This window comes from Crocodylus porosus, unplaced genomic scaffold, assembly GCF_001723895.1.
Source record: "Crocodylus porosus isolate Cpor-Errol unplaced genomic scaffold, CroPor_comp1, whole genome shotgun sequence".
In the NCBI taxonomy this organism is placed as follows: domain Eukaryota; kingdom Metazoa; phylum Chordata; order Crocodylia; family Crocodylidae; genus Crocodylus; species Crocodylus porosus.
In genome coordinates, this window is record NW_017728909.1 from 21,115,458 (window position 1) to 21,128,721 (window position 13,264).

Here is a 13,264-nt window from a genome sequence, read left to right on the forward strand (position 1 = left end):
TGTGTGTGTGTGTGCATGCACATATGCAGGGGTGTGTGCGCACATGTGCAGCTGTGTGTGCATGCCTGCGAATACATGTGTGCAGGTGTGGGTGCGTGCACATATGCAGGTGTGCAGCTGTGTGTGCATGCATGTGGATGCGTATATACACATGTGCAGGTATACAGGTGTGTTTGTGCATGTATATGTGTATGTGGGTCTGCACATGTGCAAGTGTGTGCACATACGCATGTGTGCGTGTGCGTGTGTGGAGTGGGGAGATGGTTCTCCCTGACTACTATGAAGTGGGCTTCAGGCTGGCGAGGGGTCCTGAATCTTGCAGCCCACCCCCGGGCAGTGGCACCGTCCCCGCCGTAGAGCGGGAAGCGTCTGCCCCTAATTGTGGCCCTGGTTCCAGGCTGATTTTCTGCTGCCCCCGAGCTCACTGCAACCACCGCCACTGTGGGCTGATGTCTGGGCTGGTTCTGCGTGCCCAGCTTGGCGGACCAGGGTGGTCCTACACTGCCCTGGGGCAGCTCCTCGTCTGGCTGTGTGCTACTGAGGACCTTGTGGGAGCATCTCTGGGTGCCCTCAAGGCTCTGGACTGTACGGGCAGCTCAGGCCCAGGCCCAAGCTGTCCCCCCACTATAGATGAAGGCAATCCCCCCCCACCCCATATCAGTCAGACCCTAAACCCCTTGGTCCGTGTCTCCCTTGCTGGGAGTTTTCTGCCTGCTCTGCAGGGTTCATTGGGCTTGGTCAGAGCCCTCCGGTGTGTCCAGGATCTTCCTCGGGTGTCAGCCTCTCTTCTGAGTGACAGAGCCCTTGCCAGGGAAGGGCTAAATGGGCTGTCCCCTACTATGGAAACCTCCCTGCCCGCTCTCTTCTACCCAGCAGCTCCCTATGGAGCTCTGCTCCTTTCTCTTGTCCCTCTATGAAACCCGCTGCAGGGTGGGAGATGTCACTTGTCAATCCCCCAGCCCCGTATAGAGGTTGGGAGGGGAAACTGGTTCCCTTGGCTGACCTGTCTGGACACAGCACAGTCTGAAAGGCTGCTGACCCCCATCCCCTCCGATGGGAATGACTTCAGGCTTTGTCAGCAAATGGCACATTACCATCTCCATAGAGTCATCATGACTTCATATCATCGACCAGAGCCCACAAGCAAACGGGCAGCTCATGCAAATCATAGAAACATAGAAAATGAGGGTGGGAAGGGACCTAATCCAACCCCTGCTCCAAGCAGGACCAGCCCCAACTCCATCATCCCAGCCAGGGCTTTGTCTACCCGGGGCTTCAACACCTCCAAGGATGGAGACTGCACCGCCTCTCTGGGCAGCCTGCTCCAGTGCTTCACCACCCTCCTCATGAGAGAGTTTTTCCTGATATCCAACCTCAACTTCCAAGGATGGAGACTCCATCATCTCCATTTCAGTGCTTCAGCACCCAAAAAGCTTTTCCAAACATCTCAACTCAGCTTCCCTTGCTGCAGCTTGAGCCCATTGCTCCTTGTCCTGTCATCTGCCCCCACTGAGACCAGCCCAGCTCCCTCCTCTTTGCACCCCCCCGCAGGGAGGTGAAGGCTGCTGTTCAGTCCCCCTCAGTCTTCTCTTCTGCAGGCTCAGTCAGCCCATTTCCCTCATCCTCGCCTCACCAGTCCTGTCCCCCAGCCCCACAACCATTTTCGTTGCCCTCCGCTGGACTCTCTCCAATGTGTCCACATCCTTTCTGCAGTGGGGGCCCACAGCTGGACACAGGACTCCAGATGTGGCCTCCCCAGTGCTGCATAGAGGCATAGATATCTGTTCAAGCCACAGCCCCCCAGATAGGGGTGGTAGAGGGATGGGATTTGTCTGATAACTGTGGTGCACAGGGGATGGGGTCCCCGGGGAGCGGGGAATAGGAAGGGTCGTGCTTGGTCTGCCATCGACCACAACCATTGTCTGGACTCTCTCCAATGCATCCACGTCCTTTCTGTAGTGGAGAAAAGGACTCCAGATGTGGCTCCACCAGTGCCAGCCAGGCAGGATCCCCGATGAAGTCCTCCTTAGCACCAGGGAGAAGGTGCTGCTCCGTACCATCGCCCCTTTCCCTGGGGAGCTGTGTCCCATGATTGCAGCTGAGGAAGCAATGCCGAACCCCCGCTTGCTGCCTGTCCCTGGAGACTCCCCCTGCGCTTCCCCTGCCACCGCCAGCCTTGGCAGCCCCGGCGCCTCTGACAGGCAGTGACGAATCGTCTCCCTGATTCATTTCCAGCCCGGCCTTGTCTGTTTATTTCATCTGCAATTCAGAGCCATGAAAAGCCGTGTCGGCATTGCCGCGCGGCAGGCGAGCGGGAGGGAGGGTCCCTCTGTCACACCCGCCAGTCACTGCTGCTTCCTGCCTTTGGCGGCTCCCATACGTCTGGCGGGGCACGCGATGAGCGATGGGGCGTTGCGTGAGCCCGGCTCGGGGCTGCTGGAGTTAAATTTTTCAGTGGCTGACACCTGACAAGCGTGATGAATTGCCGCCCGCCACGCGCTGCCGGCGTGACAAACGGGCCGCTTCCCTCCTCTGGGCTCCGGGAAAACTTTTTAATTATTTCCCATCGTTTTGCAAATGAGTGTTTCTCAATCAGCCGCGCAGGCGCCCAGCGGAGCTGCTTTGGAGTTGTTCATATTTCACCGGCCTTTTTCGGGGGGGGGGGTGTTGATACATTTAATCCTCACTGGGGGCTTGCTGCAAAGTTTGCTGGAGATGATGGCAAGGCCTTTGCTAGGGGGGCTTTAGAGCGGCCTCAAAAGCTGCTCTCACTGTTGGGGCATAGGATGGGAGGTTTGCGTGCTGCGAGTGCATGCCTTCGCCCCTTCCCAAAGACACCCGTTGCCATGTATTTGAATGCAGGAAGCATCTTGCAGCGTGCAGCATTCAAAAATAGCCCTCCGAAAGAACGGCAGCCGGCTCCAATACTCACACGCGGCGTGTTTGTCAAGTGCTGGTATTAGGCCTGCCGCTGCGCCCGACAGCGGTAATTATTACCGTCAAGTCAAAGGCCCCCCACAAGGGAGCCCTGCCTTGGTGCCGACAGACCCGCACGGCAAGGAGAGCTCTGCCAGCAGCATCCATCGTGCCCAGGCGCGCGCAGGGGCTGAGCTTCCCCGGCTGTACGGGGGTCTTCACCAGCGTGGGTCTCGGAGGATGCAAACTCTTGTAGAAGTGTCGTGCTGTTCCTTGGGTCGAGCTTTCTCTTTGCCTGGCTTGCAGGTGCACTGGGGGGACGGGTTGTTGCTCCTTTAAGATGCCCTGAGCCTGAAATTTCCCCACTTTAACAGCCCCGAGAATCACAATAATTAAGCAAAATGCTTTGGGATGAGGCGGTGGTCTTAATAGGAGAACGTTCTCCTGTCGGCTGCGCAGTTTTAGCCAAAAAGGCTGGGACAGGGAGGCCCCCATGCTCCTCGACCCCTCTCCAAACGCTGGGCTTAAAAAATAAAAGGGGTTCATCTCCGCTTTGGAAACTTGATGGCTCTCTTTCCTTTCTTTCAAAGACAGCCCCGGTTCTGAAGAGCAAGGGTTGGAGGCCGGCGGCAGAGGAACCCGAGGAGGTTGATGAGAAATTGGGGACGTGCCTGGAAGTCTGGACCGGTGGAGAGGTAAGAAGCCACTTGGTTTATTTGTGGGCCTGTTTGTTGCTGCTTTGTGCATCGTGAAGGATGTGTGGACAAAGTGAAAAGAGTCCGGCGGAGAGTGAGAAAAATGATTAGGGGCCTGGGAGGCCGGGCGGATGAGGAAAGGAGGAGCGAGCGAGGGGCCATCAAGTCTGGAGAAGAGCAGACTTTGATCACAGTCTTCAAATCCATGATGGGCAATGGCAGAGGATGGAGTTGGGGCCGTCGGGGGCAGGACTGGGAGGAATAGCCTCTGCGGCAGCAGGGGAAATGGAGGTTGGAGATTAGGGGAAACGTTGGGACTCAGGGCGGTCAAGCGTTGCAGCGGGTGCCTAGAGAAGCGGAGGAGTCTCCATCCGTGGCTGTTTTCAAGAGCCAGTTGCACAGGCCCATGGCTGGGTGGTTTAGTCGGGGTGGATTTGGGGGGCTGGACTAGACGGGACCTCGTCTGGTCCCTTCCAGCCCGACTTCCCTGTGATGTGTGTGGTGACCCTTCATTGCCCGTCTAAGGCTCCTTTGCAGCCTGAGTCTCCGTATAACCCAAGAGGGTTGGGAGCTCGGTGCCTGGTGCCCCCACCCAACTTTGGCTTGCAGCTGACTGCACAGAAGGCAAGTGTTGGCTTTCATCAGTGCTTTGTCTTGGGGAAGAGAGCCGGGACGTGCAGAGGGTCTCGGACTGCACGTGAGAGGTGGGGAGGTCTCTGCAGCGTCTTCTCCGGGTCAGGTCCTGGGTGGGTGGCTTCTACCTCTGAAGCTAAGCAGGGTCAGGCTGGTCAGCCCTGCTCTAGGAGATGCCCAGGGAAAGTTGTGCTGGCAGCACTGCATCGCGGCGGGGGGAAGCCGCTGGCACGTCTGCTCGAGGTCCTCTGGTGCCTTCAATAGCATACCCGCTTGTCCCAGAGCTTGGGCAGGTTCCCAGTGTGTAAGCAAATGTTATGCATCATTGAACAAGGCAGGAGGTGAGGGAAGAGAGGCTGACAGGTCCTCTCCTCGAGTGGAGCGACCGCCTTCCCAGCGTACTGCCGCACGCTCCGTGATGCAGTCGCCTACTACTCCCGCACCGTTGCAGACAAGACAGCAGTGCAATTGCACAACGTTGCCCTGATGAGATGCCGGGACACCTCTACGAGTCTGCGGAGAACGTAGTCAATAGGCTGTTGCAAACCCTCGGAAGAAACGGCGTACACCACGGCTGAACTTTGCTATGTGGCAGGTTCCAGTTGTAGGAAGGTGCGTGTTCGGGGTGGCTTCATTTAAAATGCATTTCTCTCAACGCCAGAGAAGAACAATCGAGCGGGGATTGCCACTGTTTGCATAACGCGGGGAATTGTTTGCTAGAATTGCTTGTGCATAATTTCCCCGATCTTGAAGAAACAGCCGTCTTCATTAACTCTCCCCCTCTTGAACGCAAGTTGGGTTTCAAGAGGCTTGATCGAGGCTTTGCTTTCCCTGTTCCAGGGGCTGCTCCCTGCTCCCGACTTTCCCCGCTCCGCCAGGAGTTTCCTGCGGACCCGGGGGCGTTCTCGTGCCCCTTATATGCACTGGCGACCAAAACTGTTTTTGCTTTGCTGTGGTGGAGACAAAGCCTGATGAAACCACTGGGAACTTTCTATCTGAGGTTCGAAGGCTCAGGCTGAGGCCCTCCAGGAGGTCCAGGTTGCACATGGATGCTGGAAGGATCCTGTGTAGAAACCGAAGCTGCAGGGCAGGGTGGAAGCAGCAGGCATCGCCCATCCTGGCTACTGGCAAAAATTGTTTTTCCCCCGATCTCTAAGGACGTAGATCCCAGCCTGACACTAGCGTGGCTCCATCCTGCCAGCGCAGCGATTTGGGCGGTCCCAGTGGAAAAGCCCTGTTTGCTGCCCTGGCCATGCCTGTGTGTTTCCAGGAGAGTTGCTCCAGCACGGCCGCTCAGCATCTACCTGGGCCAGCGTCCCGGGTAAAGGACTCAGTTTACCCTGCTGTGTCCAGAAGTGGGTCTAGCCCTGCAGCTGCCTTCCTGGCTAGTTTCCTGTGTTACTTTTCCCCCTTCTTTCCTCCCCGCACCCCGCTTCCCCTGACCTGCACCCTCTCCGTACTCAGGGCCGATGGCAGGATTGCTCCCAACTCCTTTTATTGGCAGAGCGGCTCGAGCTGTGGACATTGCTAATGATAGCAATTACCATTGCACACTGGCTAGGAGGTACCACTGCGGTAATGGGATGGGGGGGACATGCAAAATGAGCTAATATGCTAAGATAAATTGGCAGTGTAAAATTAGCCACGGGCCTAGTCGGCGATCTGACAAACGCGCCGCGGCTTTGTTACCAGCGCGGCTGAATTGGATTAACGGCGAGGCTGACGGGAACGAGGGGCAGAGTTTATTAAGGGTTCCAAACACACATGCTAATGCTTAACGCTGCGGGTTGCTCTCCTTGGAGCTGCTGAATGATACTTGCAGATACCATCGCCGCGGCCTGAGCGCTCGGGGTGGCCTCTAGGTTATCATCCTGAGCCGGCAAGGGAGCAAGTCCCTTTGAAAGTGATGCCCTGGGTCTCTCTTCCTCAGCCCTTGCAGTGCTGCCAAGCATCTGAGGTGTCGGTGGGATGCTGACTTGGCAAGGGGGCAGCACGGTCGCCTGGCATGGTCAGCACCTTGCAGTCAGCTCCTGTAGCAGCCCGGTCCTGCAGGGTGCTGGCACCCAGCTTGGGATCTGTGGGGTGGTCTGGAAGCACGTGGAGGGTCCAGCTGAGAAGCTGGCACTGTGCAAGCGGGGAATGGGCCTGGCCCTGCATGCACGGGCACCCACGGCAAGCGGCTGTCGGCGCCGCGAGGTGCTGCTGCTCGTTCTGCGGCACGAAGCTGCTCCCTGGGCTTGCTGTAGCAGGGATGGGCTGGCTGGAAATCAGCACCAGAGACTGGGTGGGAGAGGGAGAGCAATCGCCCCGGGCTTGCTGCATGCGGGGGCCCAGCTGAAGACACCCTCCAGGTCCCTCTGTTCCAGCTCAACCTGCTCCAGCCATGGAGCAGCAAAAAGGAGAGCATCACCAGGCTTCCCGTGCCCCTGCGACATGGGGAGGTTGCGGGTACAGGGGGCCCTTGGGGGTTCCTGGATGCCTCTCTGCTCTGCCAACGCACGGTGCCCATTGAGATCCTCCTTTGCATCCCTGCTAAGATCCTGGGGAGATGAGAGCGCTCGTGCCCCGGTGCAAGGGCCTGGCACACACCGACACTTGCACGTTACCTGGGGAGCTCAACCTTAGGTCCGCGCAGAGGCACCCAGTGCCCTCTCCTCTCTATGAGGAGCGGGAAGGATGGACAGATGGACTTGAAGGCTCAGCATGAGGTTGGCAGTGGCTGCAGGCAGTTTCAGCAGGACCCAGATTAGCCGGCGGGCTAGTCCAGCTTGGCTGGCAGAGGAACGCACCCCTGCTGCTGGGCCCTTTGGCAGATGTGTAAATACAGACTAATTGCATTTAATGGCTGCTCGTTCCGCAGCCCCCGAGCAGGGGCGGGAGCCGCGCAGGGTTTGCCTTCATCAGACCTGCAATCTCTGGCTCATAAAATTATTCTGCGTAGCATGCGGCACGCTGCAGCGAGGGACCCTGCCCAGCCTCACGCCTGGCAGCTAAGGCCCTGCGGAGCTCACCAGCACGCAGCAGACGTGCGAGGGAAGGGGGATGAGGAGCTCCTTTGTCTGGGGAGATGGGTCTGGGTCCTGGGGGGGGAGTTTGCAGAGGGCTGGCTTGCAGTGCATGCTGCTAGGTGTGGCTGGTGCATGCTCCCAGGTGTGGGTGTTTCCACTTCCCCTGCTGTGTGTGTGCACGTGCATGCATGCATCTGTGTGCTTGCGTGTGTGTGGCTGCTGTATCCTGTCTGAGATGCTCTGGGAGCAGCAGGCACCTGCCAGAGCAGTTTGCTGACGTGGTGCCTCTGGGTCAGCCTCGGTGGTGTCATTCTCCTGGCTCGTGGCAAGCCAGCACTTGACAGCCCCTGGTGTCACCCCCTGCCACAGCTCGCAGGGCCACTGGGCTGTGTCATAGAAATCCTAGGGCAGCGCGGCTGGAAGGGAGGCCCAGAGGTCACAGCTAGTCCAAGCCCGGTCTGAGGCAGGATCAGCCCTGTGCAAACCAGCCCAGACACAACCAGCGTGCAACCTCTGAGCAAAACTTCAGCCACCCCTGACACAGCCCCAGGCATCACACCTGGCCCTGCCTCAGGGAAAGCAGGGGCACTGCGGTGGTCAGAGTCAAGTTGCTGCAAAGGGGGTTCATAGACACTCAAGAGACCCCAGGCAGAGGCCGTGCCCCTGCTGCATAGGAAGGCAACCCCCCCCATCCAGTCCAGACCAGCGTGACCAGGGAGAAATCCTTTCCTGCCCCAATGCAGCATCGGGCTAAGCCTGAGCACAGGGGCAAGACCCTCCAGTCAGGACCCCGCAGGGTTGGTCCCAGCAGGAGCATTGGCCCAGCCCAGCCCCATCCCCAGCCTGGGCTGCAGCACCCAGCGCCTCTGGGGGAGGCTTCAAACCCCCCAAGACATGGAGCAGAAAGGGGGTAACTATCAGGCCCACCATGCACCAGCTGCTCCATTCTCCAGCCACTGGTTTTAAGACCACCAAGCCTTTGAAACCCATCTCCATGCAGCACCGATGAATGGCTCATCCTGTAAAGCCCTCCTACAAACCCAGGCCAGTCTTGTGCCCTCACAGCACGACTTTCATGGCTATGGGTGAGTGTGTCCATGCAAGGCCTGGGCAGCAGAGAGAATGGGTCAGGCTCAACCCAACTTCAGCCTTTCTAAAGCTCCTCCTGCCCATCAGCCAGCCACCCTCGAAGGGGAATAGGCGGACATGCAGTAGCTCAGGCATCGGGGTCCAGCCTTCCCAGTAAATAGCAGGATGCTCTCCCTGCAGAGCTAATAGGATTTGACGTTTTTAAAAAGGAGAGCTTCTGGAAATCTAAAGCAGTGATTCCCTAAGGGTGTGCCAGGGTCTATCCGTATTAGATCTGACCCATGAGACCTCGTCTGGCCCAAGGGGTTCCCCCACAGGCCTAGAAATGTGGCTGTGGGGGGAGTGGAAAGAGCAGTTATCCAGCCAATGGGGTCAAAAGGTTGGGCATCATATCACTGTGTAAGTCTTATTGATGGATGGATATGCATGCATACACATGCACACACATACATACATATGTCAGTAGTAAAGGGACACGCTTATGTCCATAACACACACACTGTTTGGGTTATAAGAGGCAAGTGTGCCAACAATTTTAACCGAGACAAAATGTGCCCTGGGGATCTGAAGTTTGGGAAGCACCGATCTAAAGTGGTGGCAGATGACAGAACAAGGAGCAATGGGCTCAAGTTGCAGCAAGGGGAGTTGGGGGTGGGTATTTGGAAAAACTTTCTCACTAGGAGGGCGGTGAAGCACTGGACCGGGTTACCCAGAAATGATGCAGTCTCCATCCTTGCAGGTTTTGAAGCCCCGGGCAGACAAAGCCTTGGCTGGGATGATGTAGCTGGGGCTGGTCCTGCTTGGAGCAGGGGTTGGACTCGATGTGACCCCTGAGCTCCCTTCAACCCTCCTTGTCTGTGAGTCTATGAAAATTCTCCCTTTGGATGAAGCAGCTGATCCTGATCAGCGTAATTCATGGGGGAGCTCGGGCGGTTTCCTTTTCTTTTGTTCCCAGGGCTGCAGGGCGTTGAGGTTGGCTGGGAGCTGCGGGAGCAAAGGACTGTCTCTCCCTCACCGTCCGGTCTCGCTTCGGGTGCTGAGTGTGCAGCACCATCCTGCTTCCTTGCTCCATGAGGTGCCGAGTGCTTGAAACTGAGCTTGGCTCTGTGGCTGCTTCCTTGCAAAAGCTACCCACCTTGTGCCCCGGGGTATTACTACTGGGTTTTGAATGGGACCTGGCGCTTTTGTGGGATGGCAGCAGAGGGGGGAGGAGGAGGAGGCAGCTTAGCCCGAGCTGGAGCTCTGCTCTGGCAGCTTCCTAAGTGCCTGGCTGACCTCTCCCGGCCTGGCTTCTCTTGACCAAGCTGTTGGTCTGCTCCCTGCACTGTTGACCGTTCCCGCGCCTGGTCCGAGCGCTCTGCTCCGGCAGAACAACATTGCAAACATCCTTTCCTCTCCCTGCGCTGTGGGTGTATCCCTCTCCGGAGGGTCGGTAGCGATGGCTGGGACTTTCCACTGGTGAGTGGGCGAGGCTGGAAGCAGATGAAACCACACATGGGCTGCCTACCAGTGAGGATGTTGCACCAGTTTTACTCACACGGGCAGGTGTGCGATGCACGGCCCAGGTGGCTCGCCATGTGAAAGGCAGGCCAGGGGGCTGCATTAGGCACGATGGGCGTCTATTCCCGACTGAGGAGGGACAGATATGCTGGTGTGTGTGAGCATGCACCTGTGCATTTTCCTGGGCAGCTTGCACAGCAGCGGGAGGCCCTGGAGAGCGCTGTGTGCAGCAGGAGAGAAGCACGGCGGGGGTGGAAACCCCCAGCGTGGAAGGGACGGTCCCTGCCTGGGTCACTCCCAGCTCCCAGGCTTTGCAGGGCAGCACTGTTGAAGCGCTCCCTCGTCTGTCTTCTGCCTGCTTGCCCAGTGGTATTGATGGTCTGAGCATCAGTAGGGAAGTGCTGGGAGCGAGGATCACCATGACACTTGTGTCCCCAGAGATGGCAGGGGCATAGCAGGGGTGATACAGCCTTCATTTGCTGCCTTGTCTCTCTCCTGATGCTGACAGACAGTGCTTCCCCTGTCAGAGCCGCATCCTTTGGTGAGGATGTCACTTTACCCTGCCTGGAGAAGTGTGTTCCTGGTCAGGATGGGCATCTCCGGGCCTGGGGCAATGCAAGTGGCACACATTTCTGCTCTCTCAGGTCTGCGATGCAAGTGAGGACACATTTAGCTGTAATGTTGCTAGCTCAGCAGTGGCTTTGGGGTGGGCTATAGAAACCCACCCCAGCCCCAGGGTGCTTACCTAGGTGGGTGGCTCATGTGCTACCATGCTTTCTCTGCCAGTGGCCCTGCTAAAGAGAGGAAAGTTTGCCAAAATCACTTCTCCAACTGATGCTCAGCTCCTTTCTCTTCCTCTGCTGCTTTCCCAGGCTGCAGTGCAGGCCTTTGGTGTGGAGAGGAAAACTCCAGGGCAGTCAGCGATGCCTGTCCCTCTCTCTTCTGGCCTCGCTGCAAGTCTCATTGCTCCCCACATCTGCTGCCTCCCTCAGCTGGGACCTGCCCCCTCAGTGGCCTGGATGCCACTGCTGTGTGCCCACCCTCTGGCTGGGGGGCAGCAGCTGGAGGATGCAGGCAACAGCAGATTGATTGGACTCGGCCTGCCCCCAGCACTCTGGTGTTGGCAGAGCCTGTCTCTCCTCTCTGTCTCCAGAGAGCAGGGTGACACTGGCCCTTGCTGCCAGATTTAATCCCTGTGGCTCCGGGCTCAGGTCCCAGCACCCGGAGTCATGGGCTTCTCCCAGAATCATGGTCCTTGTGTCAGTGCATTTCCAGCAAAGGAGCTTGGGCTGCCAAGCAAACACCAGCTAAGAGTCGTGGTGTGTACAGGTGCCCTCTGCTCTTAGCTGGTGCTTGCTTGATGGAGAGGTGCCGGCTGGGACACAGGGCTGGAGTATCACCAGCATCACCTGGGACCTTGGTTTTCCTTTCATAAGGATCCTTGACATCACTGAGCATAGCAGCATAGAAAATGAGAGTAGGCAAGGACCATGCAGGGAACGGATGGGTTAGTGCTCACAGGATTGGGTCAAGAGCACCTTGTGCTTGGAGTCATAGCATCATAGCCTCATAGGGAAGCAGGGTAGGAGGGACCTGCCAAGGTCACAGCTAGTCCAGCCCCTGCCTGAGGTAGGATCATCCCTGCCCAGAACAACCCAGATAAACCCGTTGTCCAGTTTCTGAGCAGCGAGACACAGTCATCATGAGACAGCCCCAGGCATCACACCTGACCCTGCTGCAGGGGGGCATGGCTGCCAATGTCTTGCTGCTGCAAAGGGGGTTCATGGATGCTCCAGAGACCCTATGTAGAGGCCATGCCCACTGCAGAGAAAAGCAAACCCCCACAATCTGTACCAATCTGACCATGGGGGCGGGGGGGAATCCCTTCCTGACCCCAAATATAGTGAACCTGGGTGGAGGGGCAAGCGACTCGCCATGGATCTTTGGGCAGTCCCTGTGCCCTCCCTGCAACATCATCCCAGCCGGGGTGGCAGGTGCGGATCTTGGACCAGCTGGAGCTTTGGTCTGACTCCTTACAGCCGGTCTCATGAGCTCAACTCTAGCTAAGCCAGGTCTTTGCATTTCCTGCGATTTCCCTGCAATGTGTGAGACTGACGTGGCAAACCACAGAGCTGGGAGTGAGATACATGAACAGGACCTGCAGAAAAGGAGGATAACGTTTTGCTTTGAAGCCTGCTGGTTCTCTCGCGGGGGAAGTGGCTAAGGGGACCCCATCCAGCAGTAGGCAAGCAAACTAGTGTGGCACCTCTGAGAAAGAGGACTAACCAGGGCCTTCATTTAAGACAGGAACTGAATCCCAAACAAGCCCCTCCAATGTATCTATCTCCCCACAGCCACAGATGGAAATGCCGATGTGCATGAGCCATTTACAACCTTCTGGATCAAAGCTGGGGAGCACTGGAAACCCCAGGAGCAATTCTGAGCAGGGCAAGCTCTTTCCATCTCAGCCCTGCTCCACACGCGGAGGTTGGCACCAACTCAAGGTCTCTTACAGGCAAGACTGAACCCCAGCTGGGCACCTGTTCCTTGTGCATCTTGCTCGTGACTTGTGTGCACTCACACATGGTCTACTGTGTCCCCACCAAGGCATCCCATCCATGCAAGGCTCACAGGAAAGAAGGGGGGAAGTTTGTTTCCAGATCCAGCAAGATGCTGCACCATCTTGTCTGGTATCACCTCCCGGTGTGGGAGAGACCCTCTCGGAAGAGACGGGGCCAAGGCAGATTGTCGTCGTTCCTCCTCTAAGCAGGCTAAGCCATCTGGGCTTCTGCAAAGGCGCTAATACTTCCCATGGCACCCAGCGGTGCTATGCACTTGATTGGCACAGCCCATGCTCCAGATGGGAACTTCCTCTGGATCTAGGGGGCTGTAATGGCTATAGCCTAATCCACTGTGGAAGTGGAACAAGCCCTTTAGCACATAGCAGGGCATGGAAGAAATGGTTATTAATCAATAGGTGAAGTCCCAAGATCATCGAACCTGACTTTGCCTTAGGAAGGGTGGACTAAATGCGGAGTGAGGTGGCCCAGAGTTTTGACCCTGTTCTAGCTGGCGCAGATGTAGCAGAGCTTATTGCTGATCATGCCTTTCATTGTGAATCTGGTCTGTCTGTCTGTCTCCACCAGCCCATCATCCATTCCTTGGAACAGATGGTTCCTTGTCATTTTATCTAGGCATATTTTTCAGATGAATTGTTTACTTGCTCCAGAAATGCAGATGAGGGTCGATCAAAATTATCTGCAAACCTGCCAAAAAAAATGGCCAAATCTGTCAAACTATTGCAGCCAATATAAAATTTTGGAAAAAATGGAACGATTCTATGGGGAAGATGACTGTTATCATTTCATAGTTAGTTTCATAGTTTCTAGGGCCGGAAGGGACCTGAGTAGATCATCTAGTCTG

General features: G+C 56.9%; 1 protein-coding gene across 1 annotated transcript in view; it reads left to right on the forward strand.

Moving 5' to 3' along the window:
- CNTFR (ciliary neurotrophic factor receptor) overlaps positions 1 to 13,264 on the forward strand; it is a 260,349-nt gene that overhangs the window by 8,495 nt on the left and 238,590 nt on the right. Inside the window, exon 2 of the mRNA XM_019531876.1 lies at positions 3,508 to 3,611. The gene's annotated coding sequence lies outside the window, so the exon portion shown is untranslated. The remainder of the gene's footprint in view (positions 1 to 3,507; positions 3,612 to 13,264) is intronic.